Source organism: Phodopus roborovskii, unplaced genomic scaffold, assembly GCF_943737965.1.
Source record: "Phodopus roborovskii unplaced genomic scaffold, PHOROB, whole genome shotgun sequence".
Taxonomy (NCBI): domain Eukaryota; kingdom Metazoa; phylum Chordata; class Mammalia; order Rodentia; family Cricetidae; genus Phodopus; species Phodopus roborovskii.
In genome coordinates, this window is record NW_026126243.1 from 45,210 (window position 1) to 63,636 (window position 18,427).

General features: G+C 41.9%; 1 pseudogene; it reads left to right on the plus strand.

Moving 5' to 3' along the window:
* The first annotated feature begins 8,515 nt into the window (after positions 1–8,515).
* LOC127218643 (patatin-like phospholipase domain-containing protein 4) lies at positions 8,516–9,916 on the plus strand (annotated as a pseudogene).
* The last annotated feature ends 8,511 nt before the right edge of the window (positions 9,917–18,427 follow it).

Genomic DNA, 18,427 nt, shown 5'->3' on the forward strand with positions numbered 1-18,427 from the left:
GACTAGATTTGTGTGATCAAAATTTTGCAAGTTTATATTGAGCTGGACCATGGCACACACGGTTAGGTCAATGAAAATTGCATGGATCACATTTAATCGTGCCTGTACTACACTGTGCTGGGAAGAAACTACTGCAAATCATTCAGGATGAAGCTTTGGATGTTCATTGAGAAGCAAATACAGATCATTTATTGATGGTTTACCAAACCCTGTGGCTGGTGTTGGAGACTGCAAATAAAGAGAGGAATATGAAAGAATTGAGTTCATTTAAGAACTTTGATTTTGCTGTAGACACTGGGCAGAAAGAGGTGGGAGACAGAAGGAACACGAGCAATTTCCTGTTTTCCATTGGTGGAAATTAGCAGGGTGGAGCCTGTAATCAATTTTAGATGATGTACAAAATGCCTGGCTGGCCATTTCTTTGTGTCCATCCACAGACAAGAATAATCAATAATCTGGATAATGGACAGATGTTAATATGAAAACAAATTGCAGGCTCTCTTGTTGGAGATCCGATGTAAACCACTGCCACACAGCATGATGCATGTCTAGGCTTCAGAGCTTGAAGAGCAGCTCTGCCTAGCTGTCATTGCTATTGGGATTTTGAGAGACCATGTGACTTGTGCTGTCCAGGTCAATGGCCTTTGTGCTCTGAGCCTACCTGTATATATGTTCCCTGAGGAGAATGAGATAGCTTTCATATCAGTATCCATACTGGTCTGTGGTGGTTCAAAACTTTAATCCGAGCACTTGGGAGGTAGAGGCAGACAGATCACTGTGAATTCTAGGCCAGGCTGATTTTCAAAGAAAACTCCAATCCTACAGACAAACCCTGCCTTGAAAAACCAAATCAAACCAAAAGAAAACAAAAGAGAAACAAATATTTCTTTCCTGTGTGCATCACAGGCTTGCTTTGGGCATGTTTTGGAACACACAAGGGAGAAAATATAATTTTGGCTTCTGGAATTTAGAAATATGGCATTCCACATTCAGGTTTGTCTTACATGTGCCACGTACAATTTAAACATCAGTGGAAAAAGGAGATGGGGATCATCCTTCAGCAAGATTTGACCAGAGTGCTTTTAACTTTCCATTACCACATTTCAACCAGGAAAGTTGAAATCAAATAACATTCTTGTACTTAAGACATAATCTTTCCTGCTATAGGATGTCTGAGCCTTGATGGTGAATGTCTCCCATCTAAATAATAATATGTCTGGGCCCAGTCAGTTTTACACACACCCTTCAGGCAGGGAGTAAGTGCAGCTATACAGTGCCTGAAGGCAGTGCCTGAATATATGGAGTGTGGTTAGTATTATGGGAAGCAATTCCTATTAGCCATTTATAGATATTAATAGAAATCCTCTGGCATTGCCCTAACTTTGGTTGATGTCTTAAGTTTAGTGAATGAATAAAATGGAGCTTCATTTTTTAAAGGACCACAAAATACCATCATACTTGAAGAAATATTTTACAGGATCCACAAAGTGGAAGCCATATCGATCCTACTGAGTCTATTCCTATAATAGCTATAGAGAGCATTTCTTTGAAATACTCGTGTATTCTGAAGACCAGCTGAGACATCTAGAGTCATAAACCAAACAACTACAGAATTCTTCAAATTTCCATTGTTAGGCAAATATTAAGTAAGAAGCCCTCAGCTTCTGAGACAGCCCAATAAATCCACTTTCAACAAAAACAGAGGGCTGTATTCTTCCATTCCTGCTCAAGTAGAGAACATTGAATAATTCAGCTCTGATTTCACCTGCCCAATGTGGAAGCTGAGCTGGCTCACTATAGTGCTCATAGAGGCATTCTTCCCAGCCACTTTCTCTCTGAATATTCAAGTTAACATGAAAACACTTTTTATTATTATTCATTTCTCAAAAATGTCTCACTAATTTCAGGATTAAAACTCAAAATGCAATGGAGCTATCACCCAGATGTCTGTCAGGGGAAAATATATCATCTTGTTTGTGATATGGTTTCATGATTTTTCTCATAGTTTCTGATGTGCCTGTGGCAAGCAGGTGAAAATTACCCTCAGTTCTCCTAATCTCAGCAAGATGCCATAGAACAAACACAATTTATGTCCTAAAGCCTCTTTAATTTTTTAATATTCTGGGCAGCCTCATCTACAGATAGAGTTCCAGGACAGCCAGTATTGAAAACCTGTTTTGAAAGTCAATAAAGTAAATAATAATTAATTAATTAATTAATTAATTGATGAGAAAAATCTACTACAAAATGACAGGAAGAGTAGTAGTAGTAGTAGTAGTAGTAGTAGTTAGAGTAGTAATCATAATAATCATCCACCTCCTCCAGCTCATCATCATCATCATAATTATTAGGATTCTGAATTTGCCAGCCTGTTCTACAATGTGTGTTCAAAGACAGGAAGTCCTACACAGAGAAACCCTGTCATGAAAAACCAAAATAAATAAATAAATAAATAAATAAATAAATAAATAAATAAACAATAAAAACATGCATGGTTCTCCTTTTTCTTTTAGCCCTCTAAAACCATTGAGGAATTTTCTCTTGTCACCCAAGCCCCACTAGCCAATCAGGGAATCTAGGCCCACAGGTCAATCTAAGGTTTTTCAGGAAACTTCCTGGAGCCATGCTGCAGGCTTGATTTTATAGCACAAGAGGCACGATTAGAATGGATGCTATGCTGTGAGTGCTGCTGTAGGAAACTGTGAGGAGCATGCATGGACAAGGAAGACATAGATTGGTAAGCAAGAGAATGCTATCCTAAGATGAAGGGGATGGTATTTGGGGTCAGAGAGACTGTGAGGTGAAAGACCTCAAGGAGACGGAGTCTATCACTGAGAGGCCATTGCCCCAAAAGGCGAGACCAGACCACTGAATGCAAGCACAAGAGGCAGTTTATTGAATACACAGGTACCTGAGGATGCCACAGTCCCTCGAGAGACTGAGTGTGCCTTTGTTAAAACATATGTAGTTTATATAGGGTTGGGGTGGCAAGAAGCAGGCTTAAGGAAGCAGAAGCATGTTTACAGGGATTTCCTTAGTCCATCTAAATAAAGCAATTGTGGTTAACCAAGGACAGTGTTGTTTATTCAGCTTTTTGCACAAAGAATTCAGTTATGAATATCTCAGCATTCTAGTGTTCTTGAATAAAATGTTCCCAGGACCTTCTGTTCCCAGATACAATCCTGTTGACTTTGCTTTGGTCCAAGCTGCAGACCACAGATATCTTGTTGGCATCAGATGAGAGGAATATCTGGTTCCCTCCTGTACTATGCCATAACTTGACCTTGGCAAGTTGGCAAGAGCAGCTCAAACAGGCAATATGTATAGTGGGGGTGGTCTTTCATCCCCCATTTTTCTGTTAACTGAATAAAACCCTTTATTCATGGTTCCTCAGTTTCCATTTATTTTAATTGCTGGTACTGCTTTGTAAAAATTAGGGCCTGAACAACTGACAAGCGTTCCTTCATGGACTGTACTAGTCTATTCAAAATGCAGGGACCAAGGATGAGAATTAAAAGAAATATAATAAGCAGTCCCATGATGGTGGCTATCAGGGTACTGAACCCCTTAAACCATCCTTGTCGTTGAATTCTCCATGCTGGTTCAGGCGGGCCTGGTTCAGTGTCCGATGTTCTGGTTGTGCGGCCTTCACGTGGGACACATGGATCCAGTCAGCAATCCCATCTACTTTCAAGGTGGTGGGAGTTGTCAGGAGCATAGTGTAGGGGCCCCTCCAGCAGGGCTCTAGATTCTTTGTTTGATGTCTCTGGACACAGATGAAGTCGCCAATCTGGAAGGAATGAGGTTGGGGCGTGCCTTTCACCCCTCTCAGTAGGCAGCTGCCAGAGGATTCCAGACCTCTTGTTGGACTATCTGTAAGGCCCGAGATGTGCCTGCATGGAGGGAGTATTTGCAAAATCAGAAATGTTGGCATCAAAAAACTCAATAGCTGGTGGTGGGCTACCATGTAAGATTTCAAAGGTAGTTAAGCCATGGGGGCCTGGGGCATTCCTGGCCCGATAGAAAGCTAGTGTCAGGAGTTGTACTCAGTTTTTCGAGCCAGTTTCAAGCATTAAATTGGATAAAACCACATTAATGGTTCTATTCATTCTTTCTACGTGTTCTAAACTCTGGGGTCTATATGTACAATGTAATTTCCAGTTGATCCGCAGTTCTTCTGATCTGAGCAAGAAGCCATAGAACAAACCCCTTTTATTTCCTAAAGTCTCTTTAATTTTTTAATATTCTGGGCAGCCTGATCTACAGATAGAGTTTCAGGACAGCCAGTATTGAAAATCTGTGTTGGAAATTCAATAATGAAAAAAAATTAATTAATGAGAAAAATCTACTACAAAATGACAAGAGTAGTAGTAGTTATAGTTGTAATCATAATCATCCTCCTCAGTCCTCCTCCTCATCATAATAATAATTAAGATTTTGAACTATCCAGCCAGGTTTATAAAGTGTGTTCCAAGACAGGAATTACTACACAGCCAAACCCTGTCTTGAAAAACCAAAATAAATAAATAAATAAGAAAATAAAAATAGAAAGAAATGCATGTTTCTGCTTTGGATTTAAGAACACTCTAACCATTGAGGAATTACCCTTGTCAACCAAGACTCACTAGCCAATCAGGGAATCTGGGCCCACAGGCCAATCTAAGGTTTTACAGGAAATTTTTGGAGCCATGCTGCAGGTTTTATTTTATAGCACAGCAGGCACCATTGGATTGGTTGCTCTGCTGTGAGTGCTGCTGTAGGAACTGTGAGGAGCATGGAAGAGCAAGGAAGACATAGAATGGTAAGCAAGGGAATGCTATCCTAAGATGAAGAGGATGATATTTAGAAGCAGAGACTGTGAGGCAGGGACTCCCTGAGACTGGTTGGAAACCTAATGACTCATTCAAATTTCCATGAGATCCCATGTAGTCCTAGAAGTTATGCAGATCAGGGTGCAGAATGTGATTACTTTTATTTTGGGGCTTAATAAGAGGAATGCATTTCAATAAGGGAGCTTTGTGTGTAAACGTTTTTTGTAGTCAACACCAAAATGCTTTTCCTGAATATGGAAGGGAAGTATCAGTACATGGAGGGGCACAGTTTGCCCAGTGCATTCAAGATGTTCTTAACTTCACATCTAACATTTCAGTATAAGATGAATTAGGAGTTAATTTTATACATACTGTAGATGGCATTCTTTTTATTTCTTTATATATTTATATTTATTTATATTTTACTTTAAAAATCTTAATAAAAAGATGTTATTTTACTTATAGATCCCAGCTCCCTCTCCCTCCCATCCTCTCATACCCCCCATCACATCCCCTATCCACTCCCTAGGAAGATCAGCCTACCAAGAAGCATCATCACAATCTGCCCTTTGTGGTAGGGCCTTCTCCCATGGCTGTAGGCTAAGGGAGATTCCCCATTTGGAGTCAATTTGGTATATCCTGCAAATGCCAATAATTTAATTTATTTTTTTATATTTATATAATTTATATGTTTTTGTGCCTGGGTTTATTGATTTTTTGTTTCAAATAAAGTGTTTCTTTGTAAAGGTTAGGAAATTGACCTGGGACTTGCTCTGTAGAGCAGGTTAGCCCCAAGCTCATAGAGATGCGCCTTCCTATGCCTGCGTAGTGCTGGGATTAAAGGCATGGGTCACTAAAGTCATACATAAATGACATTCTTGTGTTGGATAATCCTCCACCAATAAGCTATGATGAGAAAAATTAGAATTGTTGTTACAAAATATTTACCAATTCTTACAGGATACTGAGTAACACAAAATAGAATTTAGCTGATGGAGTGATGCCTAAAAAATAACCCAAAGATGAGTAGTACAGTAACCAGGTCTGTTACAGATTAGGATACTAAAATACACATTTGATCTCCAGTCTTGTGCAGACAGTTATCTCCAAAACATGATAAAGGAGACACCCCTGATTTATAAAGAGTAACCAGCCCCATCCTCATCCAATAGAAAATGGCTTTTTATAAGCTGCTCAAGGGGTCACAAATAGGTCACAGTGAACATTAAAGCCTGGTGTGCCATAAAGTTCTAGTTTTCATATACAGAAAATTTTTTCTGCCAGATGGAAAAGTTGAGACCACGTGACACCTTTGTGCATCACAGGGTTGCTTTTGTGTTTTGTGGGGACATTCAGTGATAAACTGTAAGTTTGGCTTCTGGAATTTATGAACATCTCATTCAAAATTCAGTTTTTCTTACATGATTTACACAAAGTTTAGAAACTGTTAAAAAGAGGTGATGGGGATCTTCATTCAGCAATACATGATCAGAGTGCTATTAACATTTACCTACCACCCACAACAATGGTGTGATTCAGAAAGTTGAGTTTCTGGGAACAAATATAATTTCTGATCTACAGTAAATTCTAAGGTGTGCATGATGTTGAATTTTACAACTCAACTCTGCGATGATTCATTGTTTCAATTGGTGATGATGACCTCCTTCATGATTGGAGTCTGGCCATGTTTCCCTTACAGTTAAATGCTACATAACCTCTTTATTGTGACAGTTAGCTATTACTGACTTATTTATTTAATTCTTTAAATTATTTAAACGACAGAGAATGCCATCACCGATTACGATTAATTAGGGTGCAAATATCTGTCAGGGACAAGGTTAGGAAAGTTGTAGACATGGGTAGAGCATTTTTTGAATGATCTATGCATCTCACAGAGTACTAGGGATGCTGGGTGATAAGATTCCAGAAGACTGCAGGGTGCCCTCTGAGAAGTACAAGGACTTCACCAAGGCCAGCATGGTGGTCTAGGTGTTGACTACCTGCTCTTCCTCCACAGCTTCACATCAGTTGTGACCTATGATGAGAAGAAGTAGTGACATAAGGAGGTCGACACCATCACCAAGACCTGGCAAAAGGATGATGACCCAGAACACGGAAGAACATCTCTCTTTCAGCTCTGCTGGTGATGCCCCTGCTGCTGCCATCTTTTCAGCTGATATCAACATTTTGGCTACTACTGCTATGCCAGGATTGGGCCCATTATCTCAGTTCCTGCCGCACCACAACAGAGATTCGGGTGCTGGTCATGATGGCAGGCCAGCAGAATTCTTCAGGCAAGAAAATATGATGATCTGACGATTAACCTATGGAATTTTTAAAATCCGTGATGACAGCATACTTTTCCATATCTGGCAAGTCTGCCCAGGAATTGATGATACAAAAAAGGTCAACAACTTACATAAAGATGTAATTATTAAATTATTTCATTATATAATCTGGGAAGCCTGAAGTTTGGTGTCAAGTGTGACAGACGATCTAACTATCTTATTATTTCATTATTCAAATCTGTCTTTTTCTACTACAGGAAGAATGGAGTCTGCATCCACCGTGTTGGTGTTAAACTGTCCCTTGTGATTTCATTATTTATTTATTTCTTGATATCAATGTTGATATCATTTTGTTATCGCTCTAGGGATGAATTGTGAGAAATTATCTCTTTATTCATTCATTTTGAAAGACCTAAAAAGTAATGTTAATGATGGACTAACCTAGAAACCAATATCTGTTCCTTGGAATTTGCTAGCTTCCTCTCACAGGGCCCTGAGATAAGAAGAATTCACACTGCCCCTCCTTTCCTGTGAGTCAACAGGTGGTAAATAGGGTCAACAGATAGCTGTAACTCTGGTTTGCCCAGACAAGATTAATTAACACACCTGAGGCCCTAAGGCCTGCTGACCCTAATAGCAGACCATCCGGCCTCCAAAGGTCATGTACTCAATGGAAAGAGGGTCCCACCCCCCTCCCTAAGCTTGTGGGTTTGCCTTTATAAACACCTGGGCCCAGGGGGAGGGGGCTTCTCCTAGCCTGTGTGCGTTTGCACAAACGCTTCCTGTTCATTAAAGCCTCTTGCGTTTTGCAGCAACTGGACTGGATATTGAGTTCTTGGGGTATCGACTGAACCTGGAAGACTCCTCATTTTGAGGGTCTTACAATTTTATTCCTCAAATCTGTGAGAAAGAATGCAATGATGCCATTGCTGCAGATGCAGAGAGAGAAGGCGCCGCCCTGTGCCATCACACACAGAGGACCGCCCAGCCCGGCCCTGCAGTGCATGCAGGGAGTAATACTCCCTGGCAGTGGCCTTGGGAACAGAGGCTTCATGCAGAGAAGCTGCCATCTAGGTAGGACACTGAAGGGCGCTGGCGCACCAGTGAGGACACAGACAGCGACCACTGTAGGCATAGCAAAGGACTCTGGGAATCATATTCCCCTTCCATCCTGAGACGGGCTCTCCAAGACTGCGGGGAAAATTCCACAGTGTGGGAAGGGGAGGGGATGTCGTCGGCTAGTGGCATCACAGGGAGCTAGGTCCTGGGAATAGTAGTCCCGGAGAGCAGCAGTGAAGACAGTGGCACCATTTCTGTCATTCTTTTTGAGGGGGCGTGGCTTCCTTTCCTCACATGACCCCATCCTTCCCCCCGGAAACTCCGCCCACAGGCCCCATAGGCTCCGCCCCGCCCCGGATGGCCCCGCCCTTGCACCTGTCTTTCAGGGCCTGTGGCTTCCTGGGCATTTACCACCTGGGCGTGGCTGCCGGGCTGTAGGCACATGGGGCGGGGCTGCTGGGTGATGTCAGGGGCTAGGCAGGGGCGTCGGGCGGGGCCCTGTTGGCAGCCATGCTGCTGACTTCCCCTGAGCAGCTGGAGGTGAGTGTGGGCAGGGCACATGTGACATGTTACTTGTGACATGTTACATGTCAGGGGTCACGTGTGTGGTTCCCGACCTTCCCATAGGCCTGCACAAGCTTTTGCACACAGCCTGGCCGAGGATACCAGGCAGCAACCACTGGGCGTGGCCACACCCAGCTTCCACCTCATGGAGCAGCTGAGGTGCATGGGGGGGTAAGGGGGTGGGGTGGGGCACAGGTCACATGGTACGTGTTACATGTCATGGGTCACACATGTGGATCCCATGTCAGGGGTCACAGGTCACATGTGTCCCCCCTCCCCCGTACCATCAGGGACGGCCTGGACCAGATCCTCCCAGCCCATGCTCACGTCCTGGTGCAGGGCCGACTCTATGTGTCCTTGACTGCAGTGAATACATTCCAGAACTGCCTGGTGTCCCAGTTCCTGACCCGTGAAGACCTCATACAAGTGAGGGGGCGGGGCCGCAAGTGTAAGTATGTGTCATGTTCCGTGTTTCCTACATGTATGTTTCATCTGTGTTTGCACATGCGAGTCGCATGTTTGCACATACGTGTATCGTTTTGCTCATGTGTGTCTCATGTTTCCCCTCATGCTTGTCCTGTTTCTCCTCATGTGCAGGTCCTTCTCGCCAGCTGCTTCATCCCCATCTACTCAAGGCTGAAGCACGTGGAGTTCCAGGGTCAGATGGGCGGGGCAGTAAGGGGTGGGGTGGTTGGGTGTGGTCACGCGTGTCTATGACAGGTGACCCCGAACACGCGTGTATATTGTCGCGATTCCTCACATGTCCCCCGGCCCCCCATCTCCCCAGGCCTGGGCAGATGGTGCCCTCTCGTGCAGCCTCCCCCTGCCCCCTGGTGGTCGCACCCTCACCATATCCCCATTCTGTGGACGCCATGGCATCTCGCCCCGAGACCCTGGCCAAGGTCTTGGCTCTTGCGTGCACGTGACTGGACAGGACGTGGAGGTGAGCCTTGTGGGGCTTCCGTGGCCACTCCTGTCACAGCATGCTCACACAAAACTCACTTCTGGCCCAGCCCACACACACTTCTGGCTCCACCCACACTCATTTGCGGCCCCGCCTAGATCTCCACGGCCAATGTTGCCCACCTGGCCCGAGCGCTCTTCCAGCCGGACAGTGGAAGCCTGGAGTTGCTGTACCATGATGGCTTCTGCGACACCATGAGCTTCCTGCGCCATGAGGACCGCTTCTGGTGAACAGGCGTGTGTGCACACATGTATGTAGCTGAATAAATGAAGTCCCTGTGATTTACATGCTTGTCGTTTGTTTTACACGCATGTCGTGCCTGTGGCTTCTGTGATCTTAATGCCCCAGCTCCACACTAAAGTATGTCGCGTGTACACATGACATCCTGGCTGGCGCCGCCTCCATTACATGCAGTTCACGTATGGAGTCATGGTGTTTCCATGTGAGCCAGTGCAGTGTGCATTGGAACCTGTGTACATGGCATGTGATCCCGTGTAGTTAACATGTGAGCCTGTGTATTTGACATGTGATCCCTTGTAGTTAACATGTGAGCCCATGTGCACAACATGGTAATCATGTCTTTACCATACATGATCATGTACTTACATTATGGCTTCATGTACTTACTGTGAGACCCCATGTAGCTAGCATGTGTAAATGGGTAGTTTGCATTGGTGTCACATACTTAGCATGTAAGTAACATGCGAAGTCATGTGGGCAACATCTGAGCTGCTGCAGCAAACATAGGAGCCCTCAGAGTTTACATACGGGTTCATGTAATTAACATGAGGACATGCAGTGAACACATGAATTCATGTGGATAACATGTTTATATTTGCTTTACCAGGATGTGGTTGGGGTTGGAGGGGAAATAAATACGTGGTCGATACATTGGCGGTTGGGTTATATATGTGGTTTACATATTTGCACTTGCTCCACCTATGTTACATGTATGATATGCATGTTTCTTTTCAGTTGTTTCTTGTTATTTTCTGTTCCTTGACTTGGGCCAGGTTATGTGTGTGAGGGGGACACAGGCATTGGCAGGGCGTGCAGGGAGAAAACGTGAAGGAGGAAAAAATAAAACTAAAAAGAAGGGAAAGAACCCGTGAAACAATAACAGTGGAGACGAACAACAATGACAACAACAATAATAATAGTGGGGAAAGAATGGGCTTAAATACTGACTCACAGCACAATAGAAAAATTATAGGAAGGTTAGGCTTAGCTCCTACCTACCAGTTGTGTGTTGTCAGCAGGTGTGTGTCATCAAAATGGGAAGACTACCAACAAAAGCCTTGGGGCAAGGAGTTCCCGCCAACAGCTTCAGGCTAGCTCAAGGTGCCTCATGGGCGCATGCAGGGCCCTACAGGTCCCCCTTTCTTGTAATATAAACTAACACCTGCCTTAGGTGGCAGAAAACATCAGCATAATTCCTTACCCATCATTGGAGAAGTCACCCAGGCCTGTAACCTTCCTATCTTAGGTTAGATATTTGCCCCCTCTGCCTTACCCTTCACTGGTGAATAGTTTGTTCAGCCACACGTGGGCAGAGGCATTTTCTCTTGAGTCAAAGACAGTATCTGTCTTGTTAGAAAGTTGGCCCGGGCCTCTTTAGTGCTATGGCAAAATAGCACCAAGTGCAAGGCCTACAAACCCAAATGATCTGCCCACAAGTTGAAGTCCTTGTAAAAAGCTTTCTGCATTAGCAAGTGGCACTCAGGTTTCATAGATGTTAATGATCGGCATGGCTAAAGCATGTGTATAACTTAAAAACTGATCACTCCAGGATTTCTGGAGAAAAATGATGAATTAACACAGATATGTGTGAAAGACAGAACAAGAAGCCATATGAGCTTCTCACAAAAATTCAAGTGTTCCTATAGGTTAGTTTGTAAATTTAGTTTAAAAATGCCAATTTGTACTAGATAATAAAGTGTGATTTGGGTGGCTAAGACTTAAGCCAAATCACCTGATAGTTGATCCACTGTGCTTGCAGTATTTACATATTGGGAGAGGGCTATGGTAGAATCTGTTGCTTCAGTGGTAAAGGCAGTATTGGCAGCCATGATCCCGGAATCTCCTATCTTCTGTGCTGCACACCTGGGTACGTCCCCGCAACAGCTGTTACACTTGGCAGACCTGCTGAGAACAATTGAAACTTCCTCCAAAATTATTAGCATTGTTTACAATAATAAGAATGGAACCAGAATACAGTACCTGAGATGAAATTGAAATTCTTGTCCTTTGTATAAAAGTATAAATTTATAGCCACTTGATCCAAACTATAATTAATGGTCTGGAAAAAAGGCCACATATGGCTACTCAGACCCATGGCTACTCAGACCCACTGAGATCAGGATAGGTAGATTCTTGAAGACCCATCAGACCTTCTTTCTGGCTGTTAAATCACCATCCCTCTGCACATGTTGAATCAGCCACTCAGGCACCCAAACAAGGTTATCTGCATCTTGTGGAAACACACAAACTGACCTTTGAGACCATACTAGAACTGGGTCAGGGCCTCCCCATTTTGCAGTAGTGACACTCTTCCACATAACTGAGCCATAGTCAGATGACCCAGGGCCCCAATGCCTGTTGGCCACAGATTGAGCAGCACCATTAAAAAAATTAAAATATAAAGGACAAGAAAAAGGTGATTATGAGGAGATCCTGTAAACTCCCCCTGTTTTGTTTTATGAAGATAGGCTTTAATTGTGAGATGTGCATGTTCCACCATGGCCTGACCCTGAGGATTATAAGGGATATCCATTTTACGTGAGATAATTTTTTTTTTATTTTTGCAAAAAGCATTAAAACCTGGACTAGTATAAGCAGGGCCATAATCAGGTTTTAATTGTCTGGGCATTCCCATATAAGCATAGGCTTGTAAACAATGGCTCTTAACATCCTTAAGCCTTTCTCCAGTATGAATACAGGCAAATATGAAATGAGAATGGGTATCCACAGATACATGAACAAATTGTAGTCGACCAAAGGAAGGAACATGAGTAACATCCATCTGATAGATATCATTAGGTGTGACACCACAGGGGTTAACTCCAAGGTGTGGAACAGGTAAGAACTCTGCACATAGGGGCCAATTCTTAACTATATCAATAGCTTGGTCTCTAGTAATTTTAAAATGGAATTTAAGTGACCCTGTATTAAGGTGGAAGGTTGTATGAGCTTTGCAGGCTGCTTCATAACCAGATTCTCTGATCATTATGATTGTACTACATCTTTTAGTTTTAAAATCAACAATGGCATTTTCTTCACTTAAATGGCTAGGCAAATCAGAATGCGCTCGGAGATATCCTACAAAAATTGGATGAGAGAGCCTCCATAGTAGGCTTTGTATGGCTAGTAAATGTTCTTGTACATGAGACACTGGAGCTATATAAGCAGCAGTTTCTAAGGGAGCCAATATATGATAGACATATTTACTATCCGTGTATAAGTTAAATGGCTCATCAGAAAAATCTTGAAGGGCTAATTGTACTGCAGCTAGTTCCTCGAATTGTGCAGACTTCACTTTAAGTATAGAGCGTTTGATAATGGGAAAAGAAACAACTACTGCACAACCATTTGAAGAGCCATCTGTAAATACATTACAGACCCCCTTCAGAGGATTTTGGGAAATAACCTTGGGGAAACACACAGGGTGATTTTTAAAACAATGAGCTAACTTACTGGAAGGAAAATGACTATCAAAGCAGCAGGGTGTAGAAAACAAGTAATGTGCCCACTCCTCATTAAACTGTTGAAACCATTGTATCTGTTGTTGAGTATAGGGAGTAACAATTACATCTTGCCAAAAACTTGAATACTCATTTTGTATGCCTTTTGAATAATAGAAAGCATTGCCTGAGGATAAGATCTAACTGTCTTTCTTGGGGATGCATGTTCATGCACCCATAATATAGGACCAGTTTGCCAAAATACCACAATAGGGGAATACCTGAAGCAAAGACTAATAAAATCAAGTTCTGAGAATAGTCAATATAATTTAAATATGCAGATTGGAGACATTTTTTGCATAAGCTGTATACATTCTCCCACAGCAGGCGTTAAGGTGCGCGAAGAAGTGGGATCAGAATCTCCTTGTAAAATATCAAATAATGGTCTAAGCTGCCCAGTGGGTAGGGCCAAACTAGATCGAACCCAATTTATGTCTCCCAATAATTTTTGAAAATCATTAAGGGTGGTCAGATTATCCAGCCTTAAAGTAATCTTTTGAGGACGGATACCAGAAAATAACAAATGATGACCCAGGTATTGATAGGGAAATTCTTGTTGCCCCTTTTCTGGGGCTAATCTTAAACCCGCTAATTGAAGATTATGTTGCAATTCTCCAAAAGCCTCATTCATTTCCTTAGAATCCAGGCCGGCTAAAAGAATATCATATGTATAATATATAGGGATTGAAATTTCTCTCCAATGGGGGCAATGGCCAATGATACATAAATTTGCCAAATAGTGGGACTATTGGCCATTCCTTGAGGCAAGACCACCCATTGATATCTTTTATAGGGCTCTTTAAAGTTAATAGAAGGAATGCTAAATGCAAATCGCTCACTATCCTGAGGTTGCAAAGGAATGCTAAAAAAAAAGCAATATTTTAGGTGGATAACTAATAAATGATAGCCTTGAGGAATACCCACAGGGGAAGGCAAGCCAGTTTGTGTTGCTCCCATAATTTACATGCAGTCATTAACAGCTCGGATATCTTGTAGGAGTCTCCATTTTCCAGATTTTTTCTTTATAACAAAGATTGGGGTATTCCATGGGGAAGTGGAAGTAACAATATGTCCTGCCTCTAATTGTTCTTTTACAAGTTGATGTGCAGCCTGTAACTTCTCAATAGATAAGGGCCATTGCTCCACCCACAGTGGGTTATCAGTTTTCCAGATAATAGAAATGGGACCAGGCTGTAGCAATAGCCCGTAGGGAAAATTTCCCAGCCCAGAGCGATCTCTGGCTCTTTTGATAATTAAATTTTTGGATGCAACAGACTGAGGGTCACCTTGTAGGAATTTACCCAGTCTTTTTCCTTGTACATAACCTTGGTCAGCCAGCATATTTTTAACAGGCTCAGTAGTAAGGACTGCTACTTTGGCCTGAAGCACATCTCTCCCCCAAAGATTAACAGGTATATGACATAACACAAAAGGCTGAAAAATTCCTGTATGTCCTTCATCATGTGACCATTTAAGAAACTGAGTACTACATTCTGGAGTACAGCAGTTCCCACTCCTTGTAAATGAGTGGAGGCTGGCTGAAGAGGACATGCTTGTGGCCAATGTTTTTTTTGCTATTACTGAGGAGTCCACCCCTGTGTCCCCAAGTCCAGAAAGTCATCTACCTTGTATGGTAAGGGTGAGCATGGGGCGCTGTTCAAGAGTTGAAACCCAAAAGGCACCCATGGGGCCTGCGGACCCAAAACCAGCAGATCCCCTGATGTCCTTTAAAAAGGGATTGTTGGTTTTGAACATAGGGAGAAGAACCAATTGCACTATCCGAGCACCCTGTGGTATCATTAATACCCCCATTTCTGCCCTAAACATGATTTTTATTTCTCCTTGAAAGTCTGAATCTACTACTCCTGAAATAACTCTAATTCCTTTCAACTAGGCACTACTGTGTCCTAACAACAGCCCTATTGTTCCTGGGGGAAGTGGCCCAAAGACTCCTGTTCTCAAGGCTTGAGTGTCCATTTGTGGTGTTAATATTGCACGGGTGGCGGAACAGAGGTTCAATCCTGCGCTTCCTGGGGTACCTCAGATAAGGTCCTGGACATAAAGGGGTTTCTCTGAGGGATCATCTGATCATCTGTATAGGGTGGGTTACAGGTGTATCCATTGCCCCATACACCTGGGCTTGAGGGGCCCGAGGCTTGCCCCGCTTCCAGTTTCCCTGAGCCGGTAAAGGATTACCAAGAGCGTCTATCTTTGTCCTACATTCCTTGCTCAAATGATGACCCTTATAACAACATGGGCAAAGCCCTGGCCTAGGGCTCAATTGCATTGCCACACCCGGGGGGCAGTTCCTTTTGAAATGTCCTGGCTGTCCACATCCAAAGCAACTCTTTGGTTTGGCTCCTCCATTGTTCTCCCCTCTTTTCATGACTGAAACTATAACCTGGCCCATAATGTGATGCCCATCTATGTCCCAACATATGCGTATATAGTCATTAAGACTTTTGGACTTATGGGGACGTAAAGCCTCTTTACAATACATTGTCTACTGTTTCTTTTGCCTTCCATATGACTTTCAGGTTCAGTAGGTTCCATTTATTAATTATTGATCCCACTGTTTGGTATTATGACTAGTAATAACTCTCCTGTAGAGAGCTGTGAAGTGCCGCATCTTAAAGATGGCACTGGTTTCTGCCCTCCACCTTCCTGATGGCGAGTACTCTCTGTATTAAACAATTCCATATTAGGCTAAAAGCTGAGAATCTGGCTTGCTTCTGTGTATATGTACCTGTCTGTTTTTGTTTTTTACCGCATGGCGTTCTGGGGTTGACTGCCCAAGGGCTTTTAAGCTGTGGGCTGGACTGCCCCCAGGGTCAGAAGATTATACAAGGTTCCTGAATAAACTGCTTAAAGAAGAGTCTGAACGTTGTGTTTTCTTTGCTCGTCAAAGTAGAGGCTACACTCTCTTGTAAAAATTCCTTCAAGTGTACCTCGAACTTTCTCTTCTAAGAGGTTTAGGGCAGCTGGACTAATGTTTAGGTCTTTGATCCATGTGTTCTAAGTTTTGTGTATAGCGATTCACATGGGTCTCTTTGTAGTCTTCTACATATCATCATCCAGTTTTGCCAGAACAATTTGTTGAAAATGATTGCCTCCTTCCATTGTATTATTTTTCCTGTTTCATCAAAACTCAGGAATTTGTAGGTGTGTTGGTAAATATAAAGATTTTCAGTTCCATTGGTCTACCTTTCTATATGTGTGACAATATCAAGTGTGCTTTTTGGTACTTTAGCTCTATAATAGAGTTTAGGGCTTGAAGTCGGAGAATGTGATGCTTTCTGAAGTTCCTTTATTATACAGCATTGTTTTGACTATTGTGACTCTTTTGTTGTTCCATATACTGTTGAGTATTGTTTTTCCAAGGTCAGTGAAGAAATAAATGTGCTAGGATTTTTACTGGGAATGCTTTGAATCTGTAGATTGCTTTTGGCAAAATTGGAGTTTTACTATATTTATCTTACCAATTCAAGATCATGGGTGATCTTTCCATTTTCCAGTATCTTCTTTAATTTCCTTCTTTAAAGACACAAGATCATGCAATATAGACCTTCTACTAGTTTGGTTATAGTTACCCCAAGATGTTATTTGTTGTTTTTCCTATTGTAAAGGGTGGTGACTCTCATCCCTTTTATCTTCTGTATATAGTAAGGCTACTGATTTTTTTTTTTGTTTTTATTAGTCTTGTGTACTGTCACTGTTTGAAAGGTATTTATCATCTGTAGGAGTTCATTGGAAGAGTTTTTTGGGTCACTTATGTAAACTATCATATCATCTGCTAATAGTAACAAATTGACTTATTACTTTCCAATTTGTGTCCCTTTGATCTTTTTTTGTTGTTTTCTTTCTGTAGCTAGAACTTCAAGCACAATATTGAAGATTTATGGAGAGAATGGACAGATGTCTTGTTCCTTATTTTAGAGGAATTGTCTTAAGTTTCTCTAAACATAGGTTAATGTTCTATGTTGATTAACTGTATATTGCTTTTATTATGTTTAGGTAGGTTTCTGTTATCCCTGTTCTTTCCAAGGACTTTATCATAAAATGGTGTTTGATTTTGACACTGGCATTTTCAGCATTTAGTGAGATGATAATGTGAATTATCTGTTTTACTTTATGTATATGGTGGATCAAATTGATAGTTATTCATATGTTGAACCATCCCTGCATCTGTGACATGAAGCCTACTTGGTCATGATAGAGGACTTATTTGATGTGTTCATGTAATCGATTTTCCAGTATTTTATTGAATACTTTTGCATCAATGTCCATGAGGGATATCTGCCTGTAATTCTGTTTCTCAGTTGTGTCTTTGTGAGGCTTGCATATCAAGGTAATTGTAAACTAATTAAAAATGGTAATGAACCTTTTGCTTCTATTGTGTGAGACAATTTGAGGAGTATTGGTATTAGCACTTGTATGAAATATTTGTAGAATTCTGCACTGAAGTCCTTTGGCCTTGTGTCTATGTGTTTTTTTTGGGGGTGGGCTTGGGTGGAGTTTCATGACTATTTCTATTTCAGTATGTGATCTAAATCTATTTAAATTGCTTATTTATCCTTGTTTTGAATTTGATAAGTGAAAACAATCCAGAAATCTGTCCATTTCCCTTAGATTTTTTTTACTTTTGTATAGTACATGTTTTCAAAGTATGACCTGAAATGTCTCTGGGTTTCCTCAGTGTTTGTTCTTATATCCCCATTTTAATTTCAGATTTTGCTGGTTTGCATGTTCTCTCTCTGCTTCTTGATTTGTTTGCCCCTAAGATTTGTCTATCTTGTTTATTTTTCAAAGAAACAACTTTTTATTCTATTTATTCTTTGTATTGGATTACATGTTCCTACTCTATCGATTACAGCCCTCAAATTGATTATTCACTGGCAGGTACTCCTCTGGGGTAAGTTTGTTTCTTTTAGGTCTATGTCTTTCAGTTGAGCTCTTAATTATATAATTTGACTATCATCTGTTTACTTCACATGAGCACTG